Below are 27,375 nucleotides of genomic sequence, written 5' to 3'. Positions count from 1 at the left end.
AATTGCTTAGTTCAGGAGTTCAAGTCTAGTTTGGGCAGCACAACAAGAAACCGTATCTTAAAAGAAAAATTATTTTAAATTGAACTCTTTGCATCCTATGGGGGGAAAATACTTTAGAATTTTGCTTTATCAAATATTACGAATGAGTTTTTCTTTCGTTCTAAGAGATTAAATGACGGAGATTCTGAAAAAAAAAAAAAATACAGTGCCTTTGTTAAAATAATCTTAGATTCTATCTACCCAAGTAACAAAAGGATCCATGCCACTGTTGGCTATTAAAATTATTTATCATGACAAGTGTTTGCAATTCTGTAGGATTCTTTCTAATTTTTTTTTTTAATTTTCTATCATTTGGTTGACAGATATGTTGAAATTTGTTGGCAGCTACTATCAAACACAGTGCTGCCTTGTATTAACAACTGAAAATACCCACCTTTCATCTTGGCAACCTGATAAAGAGTCTGATATTCTAAATGTCTTTTCCAAGACACATGCACAAAAAGAATATTTTGGTGCTTAGCTGAAGTTCCCTTGGGGATTTTTAAACTAATGTTGTATAGCTTCTTCGAGAGAAGCTACGTGTATGAAAAATGCCTTGTGTGAGCAAGATGAGAAATCTGAAAAGGTTTATAGTCCAACAAAACATTGACAGCAACATTTGCATAAAAACCTTTTTAAAAATGTATGTTTATCTATACATGTATACAGACATGTACATATTATTTGAAACAACCTAACATAACAGTTTAAGCCTATTTTCTCTATAACTGATGTGACAGCTTTCAGGAGAGGGAGAGGTGGGATTGCAAACCAATACCACCTTTTTAGAAGGAAGTATGGAGAACCCTCAAAGAACTCAAGCTAAACCTCCCATTTGATCCTGCAATTCCACTAACTAGGAATCTACCCAGAAGAAAAGAAAATCCTTTTACCATAAGGACATTTGCACTAGACTGTTTATCGCAGCTCAACTTACAATTGCCAAAATGTGGAAACAGCCTAAATGCCCACCAACCCAGGAATAGGTTAATAAACTGTGGTATATGTATATCATGGAATACTATTCAGCCATTAAAAAAGATGGAGACTTTACATTTTTTTCTATTAACCTGGATGGAGGTGGAACACATTATTCTTAGTAAAGCATCACAAGAATGGAGAAGCAAGAATCCTATGTATTCAATTTTGATATGAAGACAGTTAATGACCCAGTACATGGTGGGGGGTGGGGGAAGGGGAGAGCAGAGAGAGGGAAGGGGGGAGGGATGGGGGGGTCATGGTGTGTGACACACCTTTTGGGGGTGGGATACAATTATGAGAGGGACTTTGCCTAACAAATGCAATCCATGTTACCTGGTTCTGTGTACCCTCAATGAATCCCAAACAATTAAAAAAAAAATAGCATACACAAAGTTATGTATCTCGGTCGATCTCTGTCCTTCACCCACGTCTTGCATCACATTGGTCTCCCAGAACACATTGGCTAAAGGAACCATTTCCACATCTCTTATACCCATGTTCCTTTTTTATTAAATTGGTACAAAGCAATCCTATTAAATTGTCTGTCTGTAGCCCCAGCCAGGGCAGAAGCGTTGCACGGCATTTGTCACCACATTTTCCTGAGTCTATTCTGATGCCAGTGGGTATTCAGTTCTTCACTCATTCAAAAGCATTTCCTGTCACCTACAGTGCTTTCCCTGGGTCTGCTGTTCTGAACAGAAAGTGAAGTTTCTGCCTTGATAGTAGATGTTGTTTTAAAGAGTGAACTCCTTTTCTGATGGGTTCAAATACGTACATACTACGCTTGGGCAGTTGTTCCGAAGGTTATTATTGTACGTGTATCAGCATGGAGATAAAACCAGTCTGTTGTGATTTTGTCAGCAAAATATCACCTTTATAACTTGGTAACTTTTCTATTGTTATATTTGAGGAATTCATTTTACCATGGCTATTTCTGATTGGGGGAGAGTCCCTTAACATTATTGGCTATTACTCTTCCTGACCTTTTTCATCTGTGAAATGAGGGATCCAGTTCCAGTGCTCTTCCACAACCTTCATGAACTATTGTTGATTGCACCATCCAATAGGTGTCAGTTTCTTTTTGTAGAGAACCTTCGTGGCCTCTCCTAGACATCAGTAATAAGGAAGCTGAGAGCTTTTGTACAGGGATGGGAATAGCCCACCGTTTTTGAATATGGAGACTCTATCCATGTTCCCGAAACCTTGAAAACCTCTAACAAAGCAGATGATCCATAATATTGCCCGAAACAGAAGGGAAAAAGTCTGCATGTGTACAGTTTTTAAGATGATAATGTTAACTCTTCTTAATTTAAACACAGTCTAAAGAGAATCCTGCTCACACAATTTTCATGCTAGAGACCATCTTTGTGAGTGGATCTGTGCATCTCACAAGAGCTTCAGAATGAATTTGCTGTCTCACACTTCACATTGAGACATGCTGTCATTTGCCTCTGTGCACCTCACTCCCTCCAGCTCGAAGGCCCTACCTCTCCTCCCTTTAGCCCTTGATTATTCCTATTCTTTAACGAGTGTCCGGAATCTGTTCCTGCTCTTCCTTCCTCCACCACAAAGTCATGCACCTGTTTATTTCACTTAGCACACTTTTCAAAACCGTTTCTAGGTTTGTATCACTTGACTGGACTGTGAACTTTTCAATACTGAGGGCCTTCTTGTGTTCATCTTTGTGACTCCAGACCCTCTCACAGTACCCGGAACATACCTGGTGCTCGGTAACTGTGCATTTGAGGAAAGGATGAATAAATGCTAAGAATTAAGATGGATCTGATTCTTCATGCAAAGGACACAGCCTCAAAGCAGGTACATTCTGGAAGGGAGAACACAATTAAGGATTAAGTGATGATGGATTTTTCACCTGTGATCGTGGTTGAAGTTATTGAATATTTGAGCAATAATGAAATGAAAGTTGAGTGAGGAAAAGCGCTCAACCTAGGCCAGATAATTGAAGGAACTGAGAATCAAGATCAGGACATGGGGATCAGTTGAGAGAGATTCATGGGGACCAGAATTATTGCGAAGAATCTGGAAATTGTGTGCAGAGTAAAGATTGCTGAAATTTAAAATAACTTTTTGAACAGGCTTATAATAATTGAGAAAATAGGCACAAAGAGTGTTGGAAAATTAATTTTAATGCTATACACTACTGATGGGTTATCCCTTCTGGCACATCCTCCAAATACATTGACATTGTCAATTTTCAAAAGCTTTGGGATAATTTAGATTTATTTCACTTAAAAGTTACATAAAATAGTAGCACATGATACTCTTACCTAATTTAGACCTGGCTCCCTGCACAGACTGTGCGGCATACTTTTATATGCGTTATCTTTCATACTTACTTCAATGTAATTATTCACATTTTACAGATGAAGAAACAGAAGGTCAGACAGTCCAATCCACTTGTCTTTGATCATGGAGCTTTTAAGTACCAGACGGTACTTAAAATGGTACTTCATTTGACTTGAAAGTCTGTGCTTGTCCTCTGACCCAAAGAGTCTCTAAAATACTTGGAAGTTTTTGCACAAGTTTAGAAGCCAGTGTGAAGATAACGTTGGTTATCTCTCACAGGGCCATCCATTCATTTGTTCATTAAGCGTTTATTGGCCTTCCGGGCACTGGGCTGGGCACGTCATATGCAATATATCCATATGTCCTCGGTGAATTTACAGTGGAAGAGACAGATACTAGAAATATAAATAACTATATAATAACAACTTTGATGAATGCTAGGGAGAAAACTGTAATGCCTTTGGTTAAGTAGATTACAGAGCAGAGTTCTCCTGCACTTAGTTCCCTATTGGCAAATGTAATGAGATTTGCAATATAGTTTGTGTCATCTAAGAAGATGTGTAAAATAAAAATTAAAAGGTGAGGGTACCACAGCAGTGGAAACCAGCTGAACCATCTGGAAATACTGTTCTCCAGCAGCCTTCTCACATCACATAGGGAATTTTGGTGAATTGGTTGGTATTTTTGAGGAAAATTGTGAGGTTACAATTAAACAGGTTTTGGAAATTTACTGAAAGTCACATCTGTATTTCAGTTTTGGGGATTGACTTTGAAAGTATCTCAATGGCCTACACAGTTCAGCAAAATAAAATAAAATAAAATAAAAGCATAATTGTTCATGGAAATGATTATTACATTGCCTTTTAAAAAGTGGTGTCTGTCCTGCTGCAGCTGTGAGCATGTGGGAGGTTTTACTGGAAGTGTTAATGCAGCATTTGATAAGTTTAAATAATTGACTTCAGATGTCGATAACTTTTGGCATAAAATCACAGCAAGTAGTTGAACAGGAGAATTTATTTCACTTAGCATTTATTAAAACTGGGTGGTCAAAACAATATAAACAAAAATCAGGAGAGAAAAATGCAAGCAAAGGGAAGTTTGCCAGGCATGAATAACAATCTAAACAAGTGTTTGTCGACTTTTTTTATCTGATGGCATTCTTAAAACTACGGTTAAACTTCCATGCACACTTAAACGATGCCAATCAAAAAAGAGCAAAAAAATGAATATACTTACCATGCTCAGAACATCTTTTGAAAGTAATTTAATTAATGATCTTTATGTGTCAGAAGTTACCTTAGACCTATAATATGGTAAATAACCGATACATACAGAATTTCTGAAAACTGAAGAAAAATCCCAGCCCAGGATCCGTTTGATTGATTTTGATTTTCTTGCCAACAAACGTGTCTTATATCTTGACTTACTTTCCTCCTTTACTTCGCAAAATCTCTTAATAGACAGATGGAAAACTGGCAATTTCCTGACGTGTGAAGATATTTTTGTAATTATCTGCAACTCTGAGAGGCGTAAGACTATTTCTTGGCTGTCAGGGAGCAGTTGAAATGCTTTTTCTGAAGTAAGCAGAAGCGCATGTGGAAGGTAGAAGTTAAGCACAAACGCAGCATCCTGATTGAAACCATTATCATCTATCAGCTCAGACACCGTGAGCCCTCGCTATGCGTGCCTCCCCTGTCCTGTTCGTACTTCTCACTATCTGCCTCTTGCCGTCTTTCTTGCGAACCGCTCTCCCAGGGAAGAAATTCTTAAGTAGGATCTTGAAGAATGCATATGAACTCTTCAAAGGAAAGATGAGGCAGAGGATTCCTAACAGACATTGACTCCTATTAAAGCAGCAAAGACCACCAGGAATGAACTGGAATGGAACGAGCTGCAAACTGAACTGAGGCCGGTGTTGTGAGCAAATGCAGGGCAAGGGGAGACGTGACCTTGGAGGAGAATCAAGAGAGAAACAGGGTCAGGCCAGATGGCTGAACCATTAAAGGTCGGGAAGAAATAATCACCATGGGCGAGGACATCGTTCCTGCCCAGGAAGGGGCTCTTTGCACTGCCGGTGCTGGAGGGAATGATGGGAAGATGGAAAGGGCCACAGAAGTGTGCACAGGCTTTGAGGACGTTGTGCCGCTCCCCCCTGAACGGATGGCCTTTGTTTTCTATGAATGAGAAGCCCAGTCAAGCACAGAAGGTGTCTGCAGAGAGTTAGGGGACTGGCAGAGATGGGAAATGTTAGAATGACACTTAATAAGAGAAAGGGAAGACCCCAGGATGTGTGAGGGAAGGCTTCTGGCATCTCTGAATGTGCAATGGTGTCCATGTGCACAGTTCATTTTATCCCCCGTCTCTATTCAATATATAATTTCAGGGTCCATTCTAAATTGGGAATTTCCAGGCTCCTTGTTAAAAGAAGACACAGATGTGTGGGACTTGAGGATGTTAGTGACTAATTGTCGGTGACATTAACATTTGCAGAGGACCCACGATATGTTAGGAATTGTCTTTAGTACGTTACACATGTTGCCATAGTTACATCTTTCTTTAAGATGAGGCATAAATATTTTCTTTTTGGAAATTGAATTATTCAGTTAAGTAATTTTGTCAGAGGATTTTATCAATAAACAGCAAAACTTAAGATTTGAATAAAGATCAGCTTTGCAGTTGAGTAGAGAAGAAACTGAAGTTAGGAAAGGGCTAATAGTTTGGGAAAAGATGTGTCAAGGAACTAGCTAATTTCAAAGTATTTCGGAGCATGGTTGATATAAATAAATTTTTTAAGGTTGACTATAAACAAGAAACTATCATTGGGAAGTAGAATATTCATGTTTAAGACTGCAGTGGTAGAGGCATTCGGAGTGGCCAGGAGGTCCAAGTTAGAAGCAGCTTCCAGAAATGACAGGAAAGAGACTGTGCAGTCTGTAGCCAGGTTATTGACGGCAGGACAGGCAGCAAAATAATACTGATTATAGATCATGCAATAATAATATTGATTTTGGTGATATTTTGGAATGAAGGGAAATCGATTTTGAAAAAAATGACTTACAAGCTGATGAGTCCAAGGATTCAAGATGATACACCTTGGTGAGGTGAAGCTAAATGAAAAAAGATTGCTTTTTCTTTTTTTTTTGTTTGAGACAGAGTCTCACTCTGTTGCCCTGGGTAGAGCGCTATAGTGTTGTCATCATAGCTCACAGCAACCTCAGACTCTCAGACTCAAGCAATCCTCTTGCTTCAGCCTCCCTAGTAGCCGGGACTATAGGTACCCACCACAACCCCAGCTATTTTTAAAGATGGGGACTCCTCTTGCTCAGGCTAGTCTTGAACTCTTGGGCTCAAGCAATTCACCTGCCTCGCCTCCCAAAGTCCTGGGATTACAGGTATGAGCCACTGCACCCGGCCTATGAAGAAAGATTTCTTTACATGAAAGTGAAAAATTAATGATACAGAAGCCACTGGTTGCAAGTGGGATGATCAGAACCTCTGTGCTGATGTGAATGTCTGAATAAGATGACGTGTGACTCAGACTGTTAAGGAGAACAAAAGTGAATTTTGTGGCCTTGTTTAACAGTATTTCACTTCAAAAATTCTAACTTTCCCTAAGTGCATATTTCATAGACACATTTTTCTATTACTTTTTCAAAGTGTCCTAATAATTTTGTTACTTAGTGTTTAGGGTTACCTGTCGTCCTCCTCTGCTAGTTAGGACAACTAACTTGCTTGATAATATTAATTTCCACTGTTATATTTTAAAAGAGCCCAGTCTTCCCTGAGCACTAGGATAAATGTAATATAGAGTAAGAAGTTTAAAATGAGGTGTTTTAGATTTACTTGTTCCATAACATGTGAAAAGGAAAGTGAATGCCTTATATCAAAAAGGAGGTATCATATTACTGGGCGAATTTTAGCATAAAATTCATCAAAGTTTAGCCCTTGAAGGGTTTTTGCGTATTATGTAACCCAGCTACCTATTTATGGCTGGGGATGCATTTGGCGTCTTTCATGAAAGGGATTTCTTCCGTTTGGTATTGTGGAACAGATGAGCAAGATCAAGGTTGGAATATTGGCCCCTGCCCTTAAAGCTGGATAACCTGAGAACGTGGCTTCTCCAAGCCTCATGTTTCCTCTTTTGTAAAATAACAGTTGGTGTTATCAAAGTGTGACCCAGAGTATTGGAGCAGCCCATTTTACCTCTGGTGATTGGGTTATATTTACATCGAACTAAAAACTTAAACTTTGGTGTAGTTATATAATCCACTTGCTATATAGTTCTGGAACTAGGTGAGGAAGTTGAAAATTAAAACAAACTTTCACATTGAGCACAATTTTTGATGTTTTGGAAGCAATTTGGTCTTTAACCTTTGAATAAAATAACTATGTTTTATTTTTCCCAAAGATATTGAATAGCTACCTAGGAAATGTCACCTGCAATTCTCCTGGCCAGAGCTGGTCACCAGAGGTGCCCGTGTGTCTCAGGAATGGGTCTGCTTAAGTGCCTGTGCTGCGTCAGGGAGCTGGGTGCTGCCTGCGGGGAGTTGGGATTCATGCAACTCCAGCAATGGATTTCAGAGCTCAGCAGCTGGGCTCTTGGTCAGTCGCATGCCCTCTAGTTGGAGGTCTTTGAGGTACATTCTTTAGGACACCACATCATATTTGTTTAACCACATGCAGAAACAATTTGTTAATAGTTGTGGTGCAGGATTTGCTTTATAGATTAAAAGATAAACATAAGATTGGCTGCTGGGAGATAATAGCTAACAGAGACTCCTACCTGTGCTGTTGTCTTAACTTACCCTCATCCAGAAGCATCTCACAGCCGCCTGCACCTCCGGTGAGAGTTAGTGGAGAATTGAACATGACGCCATTTCCACAAGACAAGCTCATTAAGCTACACCTCTGCGCTGTGTTTGCCCTTGTCTCTCTTCATGGCTAATATTCAGAACATCACTGAACAAATTACATTTGTTTTCAATACCTATTGATTTTCTTTCATCTTTCACTTCCTCAATTAGAAAAGGGGCAGGCCATTTACATCTTTATCACAAAGATGTGGAAAAGAGATTGTGCTTTCAATATTTTTGCTAAAGTTCTGAGATTAAAACTTTTTATCCTAGTGTTTTCTCACTCTGCGTTCATTCCAAGGTGTTGTAGGCCAGTTCCTTAGGTTCCTTAGATTCATGTAATTGTCTTACATTTATTTAGAGGTTTTAGTTTATACTGCTTATAAAAGAACACAGTAGATTAGTGACATACTGTAGCTGTAAATGTGGTTCTGTAGTTGTTGGTAATGTCGCTTTTTAGAATCTGACTCCTGTAACTTTCAGAGATCACCTTTGGTGGTTATGTAAACGAAAAAAAAAGGATCTGTTTTTTAATATGTTTGTTTTTTAGTATGATGTGACGTCTCATGCCTATTATTTAACAGCAAAAGGAATGTTATTCTCAGCTTTGCTGTAAGGCCCTTACATTCTTTAGCCCAGGGTTAGTCAGCCACTTATCAGCTGATGTGTTTTACAGCCTTGCCCTGGTCATTAATCGTTCATTTTAAGTTCTCCTTTGGTGGTCTTTGCCAGTTGTTTCCAAAACATGTTTTCTGGGCTTTAGGAGGCAGAGATAGAGGAGATTTTTAAAAAGATAATAGATGGCTTCTCAGTTATTTTTGCTTTATGACTAAGGTTTACTGTATTCATAAAGTTTGGAATTGTGATTGAAGTGCTGATTAGTTTTACATTCAAGGAACTTTTTCTTAAGCCTGGGTGAGAATTTACAAACATGGTCGGATGATGCTGGTAAGTTAAAGCATTTACTCCTGAGAGTAGATTAGATCTGCTGATTTTTCTGAAAATTTTCTTGGATTTACGTAATATTACATTAAATATTCCTTTTAGTTTTACTGTGGTTTTGAGAGCAGTCCCTTATTTTTGGAGGACATTTGTCTCCTTTGTCCGACATGCCAGATGACATAATTTTTCGCTTTTAATCATTCTGTAGGTAATAAAAAACCATGTGTGAACATGAAGAGTCCCCAGGACATCACGCATTCTGTAGTCCTCTAAGAACAGTTTTCAGAAATACCTTTTATTTATGTCTTGCTTAAAATTTGTTTATGAGTTAAAAGAGAAAATAAACCCTAGGTAATGTATTTTGCTTGTAACTGAAATCCTTGCCAATTAACTATGAGATACCAATCCTTGCCAATAACTATGAGATTTATATAAAGGTGGAAAAGAAAGGAAAAAAGTAATTCCTATGAGCAGGCATGGAACTCCGTGACATTACAGATTATCCTATTACAATAGCAGCGTGACATAGTTGCTGGCCCTTTCTAAAAAGTGTGGCCATTATATCACCTAAATGAAAGTCTCTGAAATTGCAGAATTAAAAAAAAAACATATTTTTTCCTAATTGATAATTAGATAAGAGATTAAGCATTAACTTAGCCTCCTAGGGGCCTGGAGATGCCTGTACCCCCCCCCCCCACACTGGTTATTTATGTTAATTTTCAGTATAATGGATCGAGCAATTTTTTAAATTTATGAACTTTTCCTTGAACTATAAAATAAAGCCTATGCTTTTGCTATGAATAGGTTTTGCGTTAAAGGAATTCTAAAACAAGTTGCTTTTTTAAATGCATAAAAACGTACCTGTGATTTGGATGTAGTTGTTTGGGAAGGTGAAATATACTAACTCTTATACAGGGTAAAAGTAACTGGGGCATCTAAAGGCCGACCCAGACAGATGATTGGTATTAGAACAGATGCTCCGATGCTGTGGAGGAAAATGGGGGACTTTCTAAACTCATGTTGTTAACATAAATTTATATTAAGGTGGAAAAGAAAGGAAAAAGTAATTCCTTATCTCCTCATTCTCAAATACGAGTTACCCTGTTTTATCTCACATGAGAATCAAAATATGAGAGATGCTGCTTTTTAGGTATGAGGCAAGGAACGTAATTCTACAGAAAAAAGTGGATTGTAGCAAATAATACCAGTATTTTCTCGTACTATAAATGGAAAAAAATTAAAAATTATATATTTGAGTGGTAGATACTTAAACAGAAAGTTAATTACGGTAAGTTATTATCTTTTAAAATGTAATCTATATAAATTTTATTTGTTGTGGTATAATAATGCCAGTGATTTTGTGAAATTTATTTTAATGTTGATTCTAAATTCTAATAAATTTGTTGCTACAAGAAGATTCTTTTCATGTAGTATTCACAAGTTTTTGTGTAATTTTTACTAAATTGAGACAATTATATGCAGTCTGCTTATTACAGTCTTGTAACTGACACAGTAAACGATTGTTAATCTAAAATTCCTTCCATTTTAGACTACAATGTCAAGGTTCTCTGGTCAACACAGGTAACGTTCCGAGTGCTGTCTGTTAATAAATGACCTCAGGTTACCTCTGTTCTCGCCTCTTTGTCCTTGCTCATGTGAAATATATTTAAATAATCATTGCACAGCTATGTGCTCCTGTAAACAGTCTGATATTGATCGTATCAGAGAGTTGATTATATTCATTTCGTAAGAAGAGAACTATCAGGATTTTATATACTTAAATCTCTTAATTTCAGCAGAGATACAAAATGTATTTATTTATTTATTTTTGAGACAGAGTCTCACTTTGTCACCCTCAGTAGATGCTATAGCATCACAGCTCACGGCAACCTCAGACTCCTGGGCTCAAATGATTCTCTTGCCTCAGCCTCCCAAGTAGCTGAGACTTACAGGCACCTGCCACAATGCCCAGCTAGAGATACAATATTTAAACAATATTCTTTTGCTACCTTAAGTAGTAACTATTAATAATTACTATTAATATTATTGTTATTTCACTGACACAGGTATTTTATAAATATTAACTGATTTAATTTAGTAGTCCTAGTTTGGGGGTAAATACTACTATTGACTTTGTTTCAGGTGAGGGAATTGGACAGAAAAGTGAAAAACTTATCTCAAGGTTCACACAGTGAAAGGACATATAAGAACTGATAGTCACATTTTAATAATTTTTATAGTATTTGTGATGTATTATTAGCCCTAGATATATTAGTGAAATGTGGCTTCAGTGTTGTAAATTAATAATCTTGTTGTTAATAGAGTTTTGATATATTTGTGTAAAATTTCAAAATTGTTGGCTCAATGCCCGTAGCTCAGTGGGCAGAGTGCTGGCCACATATACCGAGACAGACGGGTTCAAGGTTCAAACCCAGCCTGGGCCAGCTAAACAACGACAACTAAAACCAAAAATTAGCAGGGCGTTGTGGTGGGCCCCTGTAGTCCCAGCTACTTGGGAGGCTGAGGCAAGAGAATTGCTTAAGCCCAAGAGTTTTGACATTGCTGTGAGCTGTGATGCCACGGCATTCTATCGAAGGCGACATAGACTCTGTCAAAAAAACAAAAACAAAAAAAACCCTTTCAAATTAGTGCTTTATAAACCCTCCTTCTTTCTCTCACTCACACACATACACAAGTACATTATCTTACCACAAATGGAGGGAAACCTCACTCAAAATTTAAAAACAAATTATTATTAAAATGTCAGTGATACTGGACTGAAGTGAATCTCTGCGATGGAAGGAAGTCCTCTGCATCTTGAGAAATTTGACTTAAGACAGAAAATATAAAGAGGGGCACAAATGAAGGCGGGTGTCCCGCCCAGTTCAATGTGAACAGTTTAAATAAATCATCTGTTCCTATCTAGAGGGGCCTTGAAGTAAAACCTTGACGTTTGATAGAAGGCAAATGCCAACAAAGAGCTGCATGCTCAGAAGTCTTTCGACTATGGAGTTAGAGATCGTTTTCATTTTTGCACATGAGTCTTGACCTTTAGGTGGTTCCCGCGTCCTTCAGTTCTTCTGGGATCTGTCTTAGATGTGATGTTTTCCTGGGAAGCCTCAGTGGTGTCGGGATAGCTGCTCTGGGAGTTCCCCTGGTCTGGAAGGATTTTCCTTCTGTCTGGCTGCTCCCCGTCACGGTGCATAGGGAACTGGTGACTCTTAGTGTGAACAGCAATATTGGCATGACCAGTGTTCAATCCACAGACCCACAGATGTTAAGTCGGCCCTTTTAGCTTTATGTCAGTTTTGTAATTTTTTATTTCACTTAATTTTCAAAATACTTGTGTGCATTCGAAAATCTTCCCTTTTCTCTTTTTATTATCACAGTAGATTTGTAGATGAAGCAAAGTTTGCATGTTATATAATTCATGGAGTTTGCTGATCCGTCTCAGCGGTCTTACAGTGCGATCTTCAGATTCGTTTTGATTCCACTGCTTAAGCATACACATTTCCTAATAGTAGGAAAAGCATGCGGCAGGCTGGGAAAGGAGGTTCCTGCTAAAAATACTTTGAAGGTGAGGGAAGCCAAGTGAGTATTGAGTTTTCCTACATTCTGTTAGGGGAGGAGCAGCCTCTTACGTGGCCCGGTAGACACGGCTCTTTCCGTCTGTGCCACGTTCTTGGTGTCTGCGGTGGAGGTCAGTCTTTTCTTAAAGCCTGGTGGGAGAACGTGTTTAATTGGCCTTTCACACCTGCACCACAGTAGCTGTATTCCAAGGCACAACACCTGTATTAATTAATTTAACCGGCTTGTGTTACGTAATTCCTAATGCCAATAGGTGAATGATGTCTGTTCAAGATGTTCTCAGTACAGTGGGGAAGAACCAACAGTCTCTGAAATAGCACAGATTCTAGTAGCAGAGTTAGGCGAGGAGGGAAGAGCCACCTGCTCTTTATCTGCTAACTACAGAGTTAGGCGAGGAGGGAAGAGCCACCTGCTCTTTATCTGCTAACTACAGAGTTAGGCGAGGAGGGAAGAGCCACCTGCTCTTTATCTGCTAACTACAGAGTTAGGCGAGGAGGGAAGAGCCACCTGCTCTTTATCTGCTAACTACAGAGTTAGGCGAGGAGGGAAGAGCCACCTGCTCTTTATCTGCTAACTACAGAGTTAGGCGAGGAGGGAAGAGCCACCTGCTCTTTATCTGCTAACTACAGAGTTAGGCGAGGAGGGAAGAGCCACCTGCTCTTTATCTGCTAACTACAGAGTTAGGCGAGGAGGGAAGAGCCACCTGCTCTTTATCTTCTAACTACAGAGTTAGGCGAGGAGGGAAGAGCCACCTGCTCTTTATCTGCTAACTACAGAGTTAGGCAAGGAGGTCAGATCCACGGAACACAAAAGCCAGTCGCAGCATGCTGTGGTGTTTTGCACAATTTTAAAGTGTGCATTGTTCTTATGAAACAGCTTGTCTCTGCCTGTCTTCTGCCTACCTTGGTTTTCTCTGGTAGGAGGGAAAACAAAACAGTCTTTACACCTGAAATATATCTCTTTAAACGGAGTACTTAAAAACTATAATCACAGGCCTATTGGGTATGTGGATAAGAAGCAGACCCCGATACCCATAGTGTGGCTGTTAGTTAAATGAGATTTCCTTTTTTGCCCTTCACATATATCTGGTGTTCTCAGGTGGGGCTCTCAGGTCAAGTTTCTTTGGTTTCCATCTTACACCCCACCTCACTGATCGACAACGCATTTACCTGCATACAGCTAAAAATCACCCAGAGTTAGAAGGGGCTTTCCACAAGATGTGACTGTGGAAGTCAACGGCCCTTCCGGTGGCCTTTGGAGAACCGTGTAAATGTTGCACCTGAAGAGGTCAGGCGGGCTCTGTCCTGCCGCTGCTTTACTTTGAATCCAGCAGTTAACAGAAGGGGAGCAGATGACAAGAGGAACTACTGGACAAGAAAGTCACGGCAACGAGTTAGTGAAGATGTCACCTAAATTACCTGCAGGCGCCTGCCATGTCTTCTTCACCCATATAAAGAAGGCAGCCTCTCTCCCTTAGAACTGTGTGCAAACATCAGTGAGAGGGAGGCTGAACAGGCCCAACCGTACCCAGTAAACACCCCACTAACCCACTCGCCGCGTGCTCATTCCTTTCCACGGGCTGCAGAGCGTGTGAGTGGATGTCGGTGCTAATCAGCAGATAATTGCGCAGTAAAAGCCAAAGCATGTTAAAATACCTACAGTGGTGTTATTGGCTATAGCAACAGGTGGCAATGGAACGCCTGATCATATTACGTATTAAGACGTATTATAACATGTGTTGGAGGGGGTAGCTGCCGCTGGTGTGTGAAGGTTGGGGAGGGAAAGAGGGTGGAGTTGTTGATCAGTTTTGACCAGGAGCATACCATGATCTCATCTGAAGTCAGGTATAGAATTCAGGCCAAGATTTAGGGCTTTACTTGAGTAGAGCGACTGGATGATAGGATGATAATTGAGAGGCTACTAAATTTAATAATGGGACATGAGCCCCATGAGAATGAAAGAAGATAGATTTGAGTTTTCGTGCAAGTAAAATCTGTAAAGATTGACAACGTGGGCTTTATGGTAGACAAAAGGGAGTATTATTGCTAACTCTGGACTTGGAGCTGAGTCGCAGGCAGAATGTTGGTGCATGAAGTCCCTTCTTTCCTTGGCTGTGAGACCACGGGGCAGACAGTGAGTGAGAACAGGGGCTAAGTGGAATGTACGGTTCTGAGCCCGCAGGCTATTTTCGAAGCACTCTCTCTCTCTGAACCTGTTTGCCCTGATGGCTGATGATAGTACGATCTTCTATTGAGTGGATCACAGCCAAGGAGAGAAGGGTCTTAAATATACCACGTACGCATATCACCTTTCCTATAATTCTGGTCCATTAGTCAGGGAGCTACTATTGTCTGCAGGAAGGGAGGAGGCATTAGGATGGTAGAAGACTTATATATTTGGTGCTGAGAATCACCTCTCCCCATTGCATTTTCCTGTGGTGTATTGAAACATCAAAAGATTATTCTGTGAAAGCAAATGGGACTGAAGGCTATTTTCTTCTTATGGTTGGAAACATTAAAAAATATTCTTTTTACATTAAAACTAATGGTAATTAACTCAGGGAACACACTTGGGTTGCTCTCTTCCTCTGTACACTAACTTTTAGCTTTGTCATAATTCTAGAATTCATAAAATAGGCTCATGGTCAGTACTATCAATAAATGTTGAGGTTAGGGTTCTCCTTCCAGGAGAAGAATAAATGAGAAAAACAATGCATTAGAAAATGTCCATTATCTTTGTAAGATCTTTGATTTTTGTGTCTTCCAGTTATGTACCTGAGATTTCTCTTGTTTAGAATTTCTTGCACTTTATATTCAGATGAAAGATTTGGGTTTTGCACATTTGGTTTTTACTACTTAGTCACAATGTGGAAAACAACAACATCTCACGAGGGAAATGTGCAAAGGCTGCGTGAAACTTGGGAATAGTATTATAAACAACGCTATTGCCAAGAACTTATTGTCATGTTTCAAACACAGAATTAATAACTGTTCCAAGGGCACACGTGCTGTTCAGCGAGGTTTTCTCCTAAGACCATCTGCATTTCCTCTCGCCTGTCCCCACATTACTGAAGAATTTTTGGAACTAGAATTAAAGAAAAAAAAATCTTGCATGATCCTGTTTTTTGGAGTCACTCTGGAGGACCTGTCATCTTGGCAAAGGGTGGCCACCTGCAGCCCCCTCTCCCCAGGGCTCGTGGCGACAGTCTGTTCTGCATTTGGCTTTTCCTCGCTCAACGGTACATGCAGAAAACATGCTGTCTGCGTTTGTCTCACATCCCTCAAAAACTGGCTGCTCAACTTTAATAATATGGTTTCTTTGTGTTTTAACTAAGATATATTTCTTTCTAAAACAGTGAGTGAAATCGTTAAGTTTTACTGTGATTACAAAGGTGGCAGGCTATATTTTAAAGTCAGATATAATTGCCTTTTTTTTTGCACTTCAGTGAAAGCTAATACCTAATTCACAATTTGCTGCTTTAGGTACATTTAAGCTTTTTGTAGATTTGTTTAAAATGTATATTTAAGATGTTAAAATAACTTAGTGGAAGAAATACCATGCGTGCAGAAAAATAAGAGTACATTTAGAAAGAAAACATGTGATTTGTAATTTGAATTCTTTAAACTTTTCTAACATAACAAACCATAATATTTATCAGTAGATAGTATTTTTAAGGATTTTTATATTGTAATGACAGTAATCAAAATAATACAAAATAAGTACAGTTTATTAGCATATTCTGACCAATTCTCAGCCTTATAGATTTTCTCTTACGAAGTTATTTTCTTGACAAAATCCTTACATATCAATCTTAGAAATGTCTTTGTATTTCTCTACTTATTTAACTTTAGAACTTTTTATAACAATACTATTTAAAAATAATATATATGGGAGTTTTTAAAGTAGCATTGCTGTTGTAATTAATAGCATGGTTACTTAAGAAAATTAATCTCAATGTTAGATTGAGTCTTATTGCTGTGTTATCATTATATAAAAGTATTAGTAGTTGATAAGGCAAACAGATTTATTGAAATTTTATTCTTTTACCTTTTTTTAAAAAAGAAACGAATCTGAGATGTAGCCACAGAGAATAAGTGAACTTATTAAGTAATAAGTGAATATTAATATTATATCAGTAATAATACCCCAAATAAATGTGTTGAAACCTTACTGGCTAACAAGAACTTTGTTTGGGGACAAAGAGGCCTTTGCAGGGTAATTAGTAAACATTTCCTCTGCTTTTGATTTTCAGATGTGCTATATAATTGTAAAATCCATGGTACAATTTTTTTCACTATGTTAAAACTCCAATGTATATCTTATTTTACTAAAGATAAAATTTCTTTATACTTTTATTTCATTTTAGTCTTTAAACTTGTTTTTAATAAAAGAGATAGGAAATACCATGTATTTCATTTTGTAATGGCATTTATTTTATTTGGGTAAATAAATTAGATATACCTTCTAGAGGTTATTTGTGTTATTCCCTGGCTGTGGATTTATCATGCACATTTAGAAATGCAGCTGCTTAAAATCTCTGGGCAGTAAGTTCCACAACTGGCTATTGCTTTGTGCTCAGGCTAAATTACTGTATCTTTCCCGTGGGAAATCAAATGTTCCTCCCCCACTGGCCACAGAGACTCTGTCCTGCTGTTCAATGGAGGGGAGAATGGGTCTGAGCCACAGTGTCACTGACCCTGAGATATTTATCACAATCTCTACCTCATATGGTTTAGACAATGAGATAAGGATGTAAATTGTTTGGCAAAAATGCCTCCATAGAATATGCAAAACATCCAGTAAAAGTTAGCACTTCATTTTTTTCAAAGGTTATTGCTGTTTCTTCAAATGTAAAGATGGCACCACTGAGCCACCTTCCGATTCACTGACACTCCTGGTTGGAGACCCTTTGCAGAGGGCCTTACAGAATGGCTGGCTGTGTAGGGAGTGTCATGTGTGACCAGGCAGCAAAGTGAAACTAACCGGCCCTCAAGGGACTCAACACATGACCTTGGGCATTTTTCTTTTTTTTGCTCACCACTTTCGAGTTGTTGAGCCTCACCCTCTGTGACAATTCACTGACACCTTAAGACCTTAATGTATGGAGCAGAGCGTTCTGCCGTGTGTTCTGAACACGGGATTAAATCCCAGGATGGAAAATATGCTTACAGATGTGGCTACATCCACATCAGAGAAAGTTTAAATATAGCAGTTCCAGTTGCCAAACTGGGTCACCTTCTTTGACCTAGCATATAATTTGAGCCAAGCTTCTTTATACGGTGGAAAGTATGAACTAATTGTGCGTGTCAAAGCAGGTCCTTCAAGAAGAGAGATCTATCTCTCCCTCAACTGGGACAAAAGAGAGGGACGGGCAGAGCAGCGCGTCTCAGGGACACATGTGCAGCTTTGCGTCCAGCCAGGAGTTAATGATTAGGAGCCTCTGTTCCCAGTTCTGAGCCTGAGAAAAGCGGCGAACTTGAGTTCTCTCTCTACTTCAGGTAACTTTAAAATGATACAAATTGCACCCACTGTAATTGTTATCTGCACTTTAGACCATAGACATGTGATTGTTTTCCCTTTAGCATCATCTGATTCTATGTACTGAACTTATGAAGAGAACAATGAAAAACTATAAATGTTAAATCATGGAAAAAGATTTTATGTTTGATGTGTACCTTGTTAGGTTTAATGAGAGATTTCGTGCTTGTGTTTGATAGAAAAATAATTTAAATGGTTTTTATGAAACTATTGTGTTTCTTAATCTTACTGTCTGAAAGATGTATCATCACCATTACTTAAAATAACGTACATTGTGTAGTGTGCCTCATCTTGGCTATTTGCTGAATAAGGAGAAGGTGATTTTAAAATTTTTCTTATCACTGAAATTTTGAAAATAAGACTGAATCTTTTATCACTAAATGTATTTTAGTTTGATATTGTCTAACAATATCAAAGTATTGTATTTTTCTTATTCTGTATTTTTTTTATAAATATCTATGTGTATTTTGCTTAAGCAAATGGGAAAAGTTTTCATTATGGGGCTTAGGTAATTTGGTCTCAAACATTTGGGATAGCACTATGGTAAGATATGATATTGTCCAGTTACACTTTAGGAGACACTATGTGTATAATTTAGATGTAATTAAGGACACTGCTCACTAAATTTTATGGTCTTCAAAGTCAGTATCTGGAAACAGAGCATCTATTCTGTACAGTAACAGAATTGAGTTCTCAACATAAAGAGGTACGTTCTTTAAGTTGCACAAATTAGATGAATTTACATCCATAAAGTTCTGGTTCTTTTTAAAGTGTCTTGTCCTTGTTATCTTTATTCAGGAAATATCCAAGAGCAAGAAAACTTGTCCTGGTTAAGTCAGGACTTGAACATCAAACACTGAATGTTGTTATGATACTATATATGCGGTTGTTCCATTTATATAATTTTTTGAACCAAAATTGAATGTCAGGCAATGATTGACGGTTTACATTTGAAGTTGGGAATGGTAGGAACCTGGAAACACATCACATTTTATATATGAGGAACTGGGTCCAGAGAGGGAAGAAATGACAGTTACCGGGAGTGCTGAGATTAGAATCAAAGTCTCTGTTGACTTGGTGACAAACAGAGTCAGTGGGTTATTAATGAAGGTCTGTGCTTTTTCTGAAAGGGCAATCATATTTTATTCTTTAACATATCTCCATTTTGAAATATAACTAGATGTGAGCTGGTGTTAAAGGCGATCATTTAAAATGATGTGCATTATATAGTGGGCCACTCCTTGGATATATAATCCATGATATTTCCAAGATTCCCTCTTGAATCATTGCTAAATGTGTATATTCAGTTAAATTTATAGAGTCCCACCCTGTCTACGGATGGGTTTGCTTAGATAGTTAAGCTCTGTTTACAAAAGGAAATCTTCAAAATTAGAGATGAGAATTTTGCCAGTTCTCACTTTGATACTTGTTAATGCTGTGCTGACAGGCTCGTAAGTAAATGTTCAGGTGGCTGAAGTTTCACTAATTAAGGAAATTTAAGTTATGAGTCAAAACGAAAGTATGCAAATATATGAAACATCTTCATCTGAAAGTTTGATTCAATCTAAAGATAAGAAATTATTTGGGGCAAGACACAATTGTAAGAGGGACTTTGCCTAACAAATACAATCAGTGTAACCTGGTTTCTTGTACCCTCAGTGAATCCCCAACAATAAAAAGAGAGAGAGATTATTTGACATGATAAAATTAAGTTTAAGACTCTAACAACTAGGACTATGGTTTTTAAGAATAGGGTATTGTCTGAGTGTGGTGGCTCACAGCTGGAGCTGTGGTGGCACTCTGAGAGGCCGAGGTAGGACGATCACTTAAACTTAGGAGTTCAAGACCAGCTTGAGCAAGAGTGAGACTCTGTCTCTACTGAAAATAGAAAACTGAGCCAGGTATAGGGGGTGGGCGCCTATAGTCCCAGCTACTCGGGGGAGGCTGAGGCAGGAGAATAGCTTGAGCCCAGGAGTTTGAGGTTACTGTGAGCTAGGCTGATGCCATGGCATTCTAGCCTGGGCAACAGAGTGAGACTTTGTCTCCAAACATAATAATAATAATAATAATGATAATGATAGAAAAAACTTGGGTATTTATAGATTTCTTATTGTGCGTTTTTAGTAGTTTCTTCAATTCATTTTTCTTTTTCTTTTCCTTTTCTTTTTTTTTTTTTTTTTTTTGTAGAGACAGAGTCTTACTTTACGGCCCTCGGTAGAGTGCCATGACATCACATGGCTCACAGCAACCTCCAGCTCTTGGGCTTAGGTGATTCTCTTGTTTCAGCCTCCTGAGCAGCTGGGACTACAGGTGCCTGCCACAATGCCCGGCTATTTTTTTTTTTGTTGTTGTTGTTGCAGTTTGGCTGGGGCAGGGTTTGAACCCCCCACCCTCGGTATATGGGGCCAGCGCCACTGAGCCACAGGTGCCACCGTTTTTCATAATAGATATTTATATTCAAAACCAGGCTTGCAAATGTTAATAACGAGGTGCTATTTAACTCCCTGTGGCCATTGTTTACCCTCATACCTCTCAGTTTCCTGTTCAGAGTACGCAAATCAAGTCATCATCAAAAAGTCTGCCTCTGTTCCTGTTTGGCCGATTATCAACTATCCTTCAGGAATTGCTGAAAAGTTTGTTGAGGCTCTTTGGCAGTTACCGTAGATATTACTATGCAGAAGATTTGTGTAAAGAGAAACAGGGCGTCAGTGCCTACAGTGCTATAAGTGTACAGGTGCCTAAGAACGTAAGTTTGCACACCTGGGCGTGCACAGTCTTGACAAGCCGTTTCTGAGGGGTAGCGTGTTCTCGTGGCGTACCTGGGGCTTGTCTGGGAGCTGTAGAATTCCAGACTGTCATCCACGGAGTAGCTTCCGTCAGTTTGTGTTGGGAAGTTTGGCCTGTGTTCCCTTGGCTCCAGGATAAGAAAGGTTTGTCCTAGCTTTTACTTTTTCTTCTTTTTTTTTTTTTTTAATGGGGCAGAGTTTTTTTTTTTTTTTTGGTTTTTTTTTTTAGGGCAAGCATAGAACAAAGTTTATTGAGCAAGAGAAAGGTACGTTCACAGAGTAAGAGCAAAATGCAGCTTATGAGAAGATGCATTCTCCATAGACAGCAAATGGGCCTGCCAAGGCTGATGGGCAAAGAGGCCCGGGGACTTTATTAGCTTTTTTTTTTTAATTCAGATTAATATGAGGGTAAAGTTCAAGTTGTAGTTGAGCTTTCCCCCTAAGGGGTGTGCCATGTACGAGCTTTTTCTTCCTCCATCTAGGAAGGGTTGAGGGCACGGAGGGCAGGCCCAGGCCCTTCTCCTGGCCCAGCTTGCATGTGGTCTTAGCGCCCTCCAGATCCCAGAGGGCACATGGTCTCCCTGCACTGTTTCCTTCTGTTTCTTGGCAGTGCAAAGGTTCATGGCTGTTGAGATTGTCTTTATCATCACCTCTGTTATTTAATTTAGTGTTCTTCCTTCAGACTTTTTATCACCGTGTTCTTGCAGCAGGGAGGTGACATCCAAATGCAAATTTACAGAGATAGCTTTATCTCTTGGCTGCTTTTGACCACAGCTGGATAGCAAATAGTCAAGTGTGCGGTGGTTGGCAGTTCTTTGTTACCTGCAGCAGTAAGGTCAATCATCTTTGAATACTAACTGCCTGGGTTGCAAAAGTGACATGCTCATATGAAAATCTAAGAGCCTTATTTTTGTTCTTACCTAGCTGGGAGGCTGTGCTGTCTCCCTGCCAAGATGGTTCTGCACGTCTCCTCTGTGCAGTCCAGGGACTTCAACTCAACACAGTTTGGGTCTAGTCAAGTTTGTGAACCAAAGCTTCCTAGTGAAACCCTGGAATTCTGCAGTCTAAACATGGAAGACTTGACTTAAATATTTTGTAGGTAGAAGTGCACATTTCCACCACCTCAATCGTAAAATCACTTAAGACTGTTATGAAATGTAGAATTTTGAGCCGTGTAATAAGCATATCAGGATGATGTTGTTACACAGTACTGCCACATATAATGAAGCTAACCAGTTGGATACAATTTTTAGTATTGAATGTATGAAGCAGAGAACATTTGCCAGAAAAGATGGATTGGTTTTGGCATAATTAATATTGAGCTCTTCTTTCTGACAGTAATTGTCAAATAGATACGGCTTTTTCTTGAAGCTAGTTCTGAAGTATACTGGTAAGACCGTGTCATCAACGTAGACAGAATACTTACTCAAGTGGGGGTCCCAGGCTATGGAGCAAAACTAAGCTGTTGCTCAGGGAGGTAACACACTGTGCTACTTACAGACTAGACGAGCTGCCAGTACATTTGCTTTGTTTTGGTCTACTGGCAATCCCTGACCTATTTAATTTCTGTTAGCATTAAAGTATTTTTCATTAGCATTTAATTAATATACTTTATTCTCTTTAGTTTATCCAAAAATTATAGAAACAGCGAATAAGTGTCTCATAGAAGAGAGTGTTGACTAAGAAATATTCATTTCTTACCCATAGACTGAACTTACTCCTGGATGAAACAGTGTTTTCAATCCTGTGCAATGGTTCTTTCAGGCTCTTGGACTTTGCTGTGATACCCGTTGCAGCGTCTTGGTTGTCTAACTGAAGGAGGATCCATTTTACCTGTTAGTTGTCTATGACACCCGCGTCCTGCTTGCAAGGGACCACTGCACGGATTCCTTTGGATCCCCCTTCTCTTCCCTTGTCATCTTGGCTAAATCCTGCTCTCCGTTCCAGGCCCGGCCAGCGTGTTAATGGTTTCCGCAGGCTTGGCTGGTTATACTGCCTTCCACAACAGTCATTGTTATAGACCCGCTTTTCTCAAGTGGAGTTTGATGAGAAAATTATGCTTTATGACCCAAGTCGTAGGAGCTAATGTGTGTGATACCTGCGTATCGTTAGAAGAACTAAGAAAATAGTCACTCACATCATTTTCTGTCGGCAGTGGTTCAGACAACTCCATCTGAAGAAGGCTGCCATGGAGTATTATGATTTTTTTCTCCTTTTTTTGTTATTATCTCTGAAAGGATTGTATGCTTTGAAGGCACGGGCTACATATTTTTTCCTCACTGTACTCTGCTGAGCTTCTACTTAGGAGTTATTTGATAAATACTTGTTAAATGATAGAGTGGGGGATGCTTCCTCTGGAAGAATTTGGTCATAGCTGTTTAAAATGACAGGTAATCCATATCGCGATGTCCGAGGAGCATAGGTTCTATAATAACTATGTCAACATCTAAAAGGTGAGAGAACAGAAGGAATCTGTGAACCACGTTGACACTCACAGTCAGGGCGCCAGTGTTTACTGCTGATCAGACTGTAGGTTAGGGCAGAATCCTGTGCATTGTCAGCTCAGGTCAGTAAGAGGTGTTGGGTGCACAGTGCAGGGAAGAGGGGGAGGGTGACAGAAATAAAGCTGATTTATGTTCTAATTAAAAAAAAGCTGGTATTTAGCCAAGGATTCTGATCCTGTGGGAGCTGGAATAGAAAACGGCACAAAGGACAGAAATTATGCTGCAGAAATTGGACTGCCTTTAGGAAGGCTGTCATGCGAGTGACATCTGGGTATCCCAGATCACACAGACGATGGATCACATCTATACACACTAGAGGATCTGAGGCCCCTAAAATTGTTATTGTCTCAAAGAATGGTGGGAATGATCTTCAGCTCTCAGGCCACCTTACCCACAACTGAGCACATTGGAGTCAGCAACAGTGATGATAGAACAGGCCACGTGTCTTTCTTATCCAAAGGGCTAAGTTGTGTTCTTTTATGGAACAGTGATGACAAGGGTCCCAAGAGACCCTCGGGACCTGGCAAGAGAGGACAGGCTCAGAGTATCCACTACAGGTTGAAGTGTCCACTTGCTTTGTATTTGCTGTTATTCACTGGCCATAAAGTTATGGACTGAATATTTATGTCCACCCCAAACGCTTGTGTTGAAAGCCTAACACTCAAGGTGATGGCATTTGGAAGGTGATTAGGTCATGAGGCCAGGATCCTGGTCTGATGATCATTAGTGTCTTTATGAGAAGATACCCCAGAGAGCTGAATTTTTCTCAGTTTTTTCTGGGACCAAAAAAGGCCATGTGACCACCTTGCAAGGAGCTCTCACCCTCACCCACCCATGCGGCATCCCAGTCTCAGACTCACAGCCTTCTGAACTGTGAGAACATAAATTGCTCCTGTTTATGCCACTGTAGTATTTTGTTATGACAGACAGAGGGGACTAATTACACAGAAGGTGACATACCCAAGCCTCAGAGTAAATGCAAAAGGAGACTATTTAAAGAGGAACATACAGTGAGGGGAATTATTTGTGGTCTATTTTGCAATAATCTATGGCCATAATTGTGCCATTATCTTGAAAAAATATGGTGCATGATATGATAAATTTTGTGTAGGTATAATACATTAATTAACTGTGCTAATTTTGATATAAAATCATTTATAAAGCTAACTCTTTAGGGAAAAAATGATGTGAATCAGATGCTCTGATGTTGCTCAGCACTTCTGCATTCCAGGCCATGCACTTACTCACTAAAGTAAATTTCAGGACAAGTGTATGTTTTGCTATTTTTAAGGCTAGCTCATATCTTCTAGTGGATATGTACATGGAAACCAAATGACAGTGGAAGTTCATTAAATCTGCCTTCACATAATCTACCCAAACCTTAAAATATGTACCATTTCATCACCAATTGACCTTCAGGTAAATTTTCAAGAAATATCTGAGGGTATCAGCATGAATCTCTCCACCTAGGTAATCTCTTGGGTGAAATGTAACTCATGGCTTTTTTGTTCTTGAAATGATTAAGTCTCAGCCCTGAAGTTGGCCACAGAGTCACTGCATGGATGAACGTTCTCAGTCACTAACATTGGACAGAATTTGATTTAAGAACTTGTAGGTAAAAACAACTTAGTTCATTTTTAAAAACAATTTTACTATGTTCTTTCACTAATTGGATAAAATATTAAATTCCTTTTCTACTTAGGAAGTATGCATTTTGAATAATCTTTTAAATTAAACTTTTATTTCTTGAAGTATAATTTCAGTTTTTTTGTTTTTTGGTATGCTAACATGATTTCTGCTCTTTTACCATGTCAAGTAGCTCCCAATTCTTTTTAATTGCACCCAACAGTAAACTATTCCCCGTGTAAGATCTGTTTAGTAATTAGTGGATTTTTCTTACTATGTATTTCAAGAAAAGGCTATTTACTTGAAAAACAACCACGAATATTAGGCACTGTCCTCACAACTGAGCTTATAATTCCTGGACAGTAGGGAACTAAGAAATAACTTTGCTGTTATGTTTCAGGAATACTTTGAATTATTATAATGTTTTAAATTTTTTTTAAGATTTAAAGTTTGCCACATTAAAGAAGAAAACAGAAGGGAGTGAAGATAACCCATGTAATTTTTTCCTAGGGTTATTTTCATCTACTAAGTATGTAGTGGAATATTATTACTTGGGTGTTTTTTCTGTCACTTAAATATGTTTCATAAATGCAAACTATTTTAACTAATTCTCTGAAAAAGTGGCATCGGCGTTTTGATTGGAATTTCACTGAATCTGTAAATCACTTTAGCATGGATATTTTACAAATATTGGTTCTCATTCATAAGTTTGGGGTATTTATACATTTATTTGTATCATCTAAGTTTTTGTTTTTGTTTTTGTTTTTTTTTTTTGCAGTTCTTGTCGAGATCTTTTACTTCTCAATTAGGGATGTTTTATTTCAAGCTGTTTTTTTTTGTTTTTGTTTTTTTCTTTTTGGAAGCTATTGTAAATGGTATTGAGTTCTTGATTTGATTCTCAGCTTGGTTGTTATGAGCTAATAGAAATGTAATTTGTATACATTAATTTTGTAACCTGAAATTATTTACCGGTTGTAGTAATATTCTGAAGGGGTCTTAGGGTTTTCTAGACACAGGATCACATCACCAGTTAACAGGGGTCGTTCGACCTCCTTTTTCTTAACTGGATGGGCTGTACTTCTTTTTTTTTTTGCCTGATTGCTCCGGCTCGGACTGCAGTATCGCGCTAATAGAAGTGATGAATGTGGGCAATCCTGATCTTTTCCCAATTTTCGGAGGGAATCCTTTCAACTTTTCCCTGTTCATTGTGATATTGGGCATGTTATATTTGGCTTCTGCTATTTTGATGTGTGTTCCTTCTCTGTCTAGTTTTTTGATGGTTTTTATCATCATGCAGTGCTAGATTTTGTCAAATGCTTTCTCTGCATTATTGAGATCATCAGATGGGTTTTGTTTTTTGATTTGTGTATATTAGCATCCTCGCATCCCTGGGTTCAAGCCAACTGGATTATGGTGAATTATCCTTTGGTGTGGTGTTGGATTCAGTGTGTTGGCATATTGTTGAGGATTTTTGCATCTCTGTTCCTGAGGAGGCTAGATGTGGTTTTCTTTTTTGTTGTTGCATCCTCTGCTGGCTCTGGTGTCTGAGTGATATTGGATGTAAGGGATGAGTTATGGAGGGTTCCCTCCTTCTCGATGTTATGGAACAGTTTCTGTAGGACAGGTGCCAGCTCTTCTTTGTAGGTTTGCAGTATTTGGGTGTGACTCCATCTGGTCCTGGGCTGTTTTGTTCTTGTTGTTCTTGGCAGATATTTTATGGCTAAGTCAATCTCACGACACATTATTGTCTGTTCAGGGTTTCTATTTCTTCCTGATGGAGGCTTGAGAGACTGTGTGTTTCCTTAATGTTCTAGTTCAGGTGTATGGACTCGTCTGTAGTTTTCTCCGTTGTGCTTCTCTGTTTCTCTAGCATCAGACCCCAGTTCCTTCTGGCTTGTCAAGTTGCTGCTGAGGAGCAGATGGGTTTTCCTTTGTAAGTAACTTGATGCTTTAATCTCACAGCTTCGGATTTCCTCCTTCACTTCGACTTTGGCCATTCTAATGATTATGCACCTTGGCTACGTCCTATTTGGAATGACTCATCCAAGAGTTTGATGATTTTCTTGTATCCAGATGTCCAAATCTCTAACAGGCCCAGGGATGGTTTTTCTAATACTCACTTACTTAGATTTTTCATGCTTTTTGATTTTTCTTCTTTTCATTTAAGCAATGCCTATGATTCTTATGTATAGTCATGTTATATAATCTCAT

At 38.9% G+C, this 27,375-nt stretch overlaps 1 protein-coding gene across 6 annotated transcripts in view; it reads left to right on the top strand.

Moving 5' to 3' along the window:
- The window catches only part of SLC16A7 (solute carrier family 16 member 7), a 161,920-nt gene that overhangs the window by 44,155 nt on the left and 90,390 nt on the right, over window positions 1-27,375 (top strand). For 3 of the 6 annotated variants that reach the window (XM_053555474.1, XM_053555472.1, XM_053555467.1), the window contains exon 2: window positions 18,026-18,208. The exons of 2 other annotated variants lie outside the window; for them this stretch is intronic. The gene's annotated coding sequence lies outside the window, so the exon portion shown is untranslated. Of the gene's footprint in view, window positions 1-17,672; window positions 18,209-27,375 lie in introns of those variants that run through there. One more of the 6 variants, XM_053555468.1, reaches the window with a different exon arrangement.

The sequence above is a fragment of the Nycticebus coucang genome, chromosome 12 (assembly GCF_027406575.1).
Source record: "Nycticebus coucang isolate mNycCou1 chromosome 12, mNycCou1.pri, whole genome shotgun sequence".
NCBI classification, from domain to species: domain Eukaryota; kingdom Metazoa; phylum Chordata; class Mammalia; order Primates; family Lorisidae; genus Nycticebus; species Nycticebus coucang.
The sequence above is the reverse complement of the archived record's forward strand: the minus strand, read 5'-3'. Positions and strand labels throughout refer to the sequence as shown.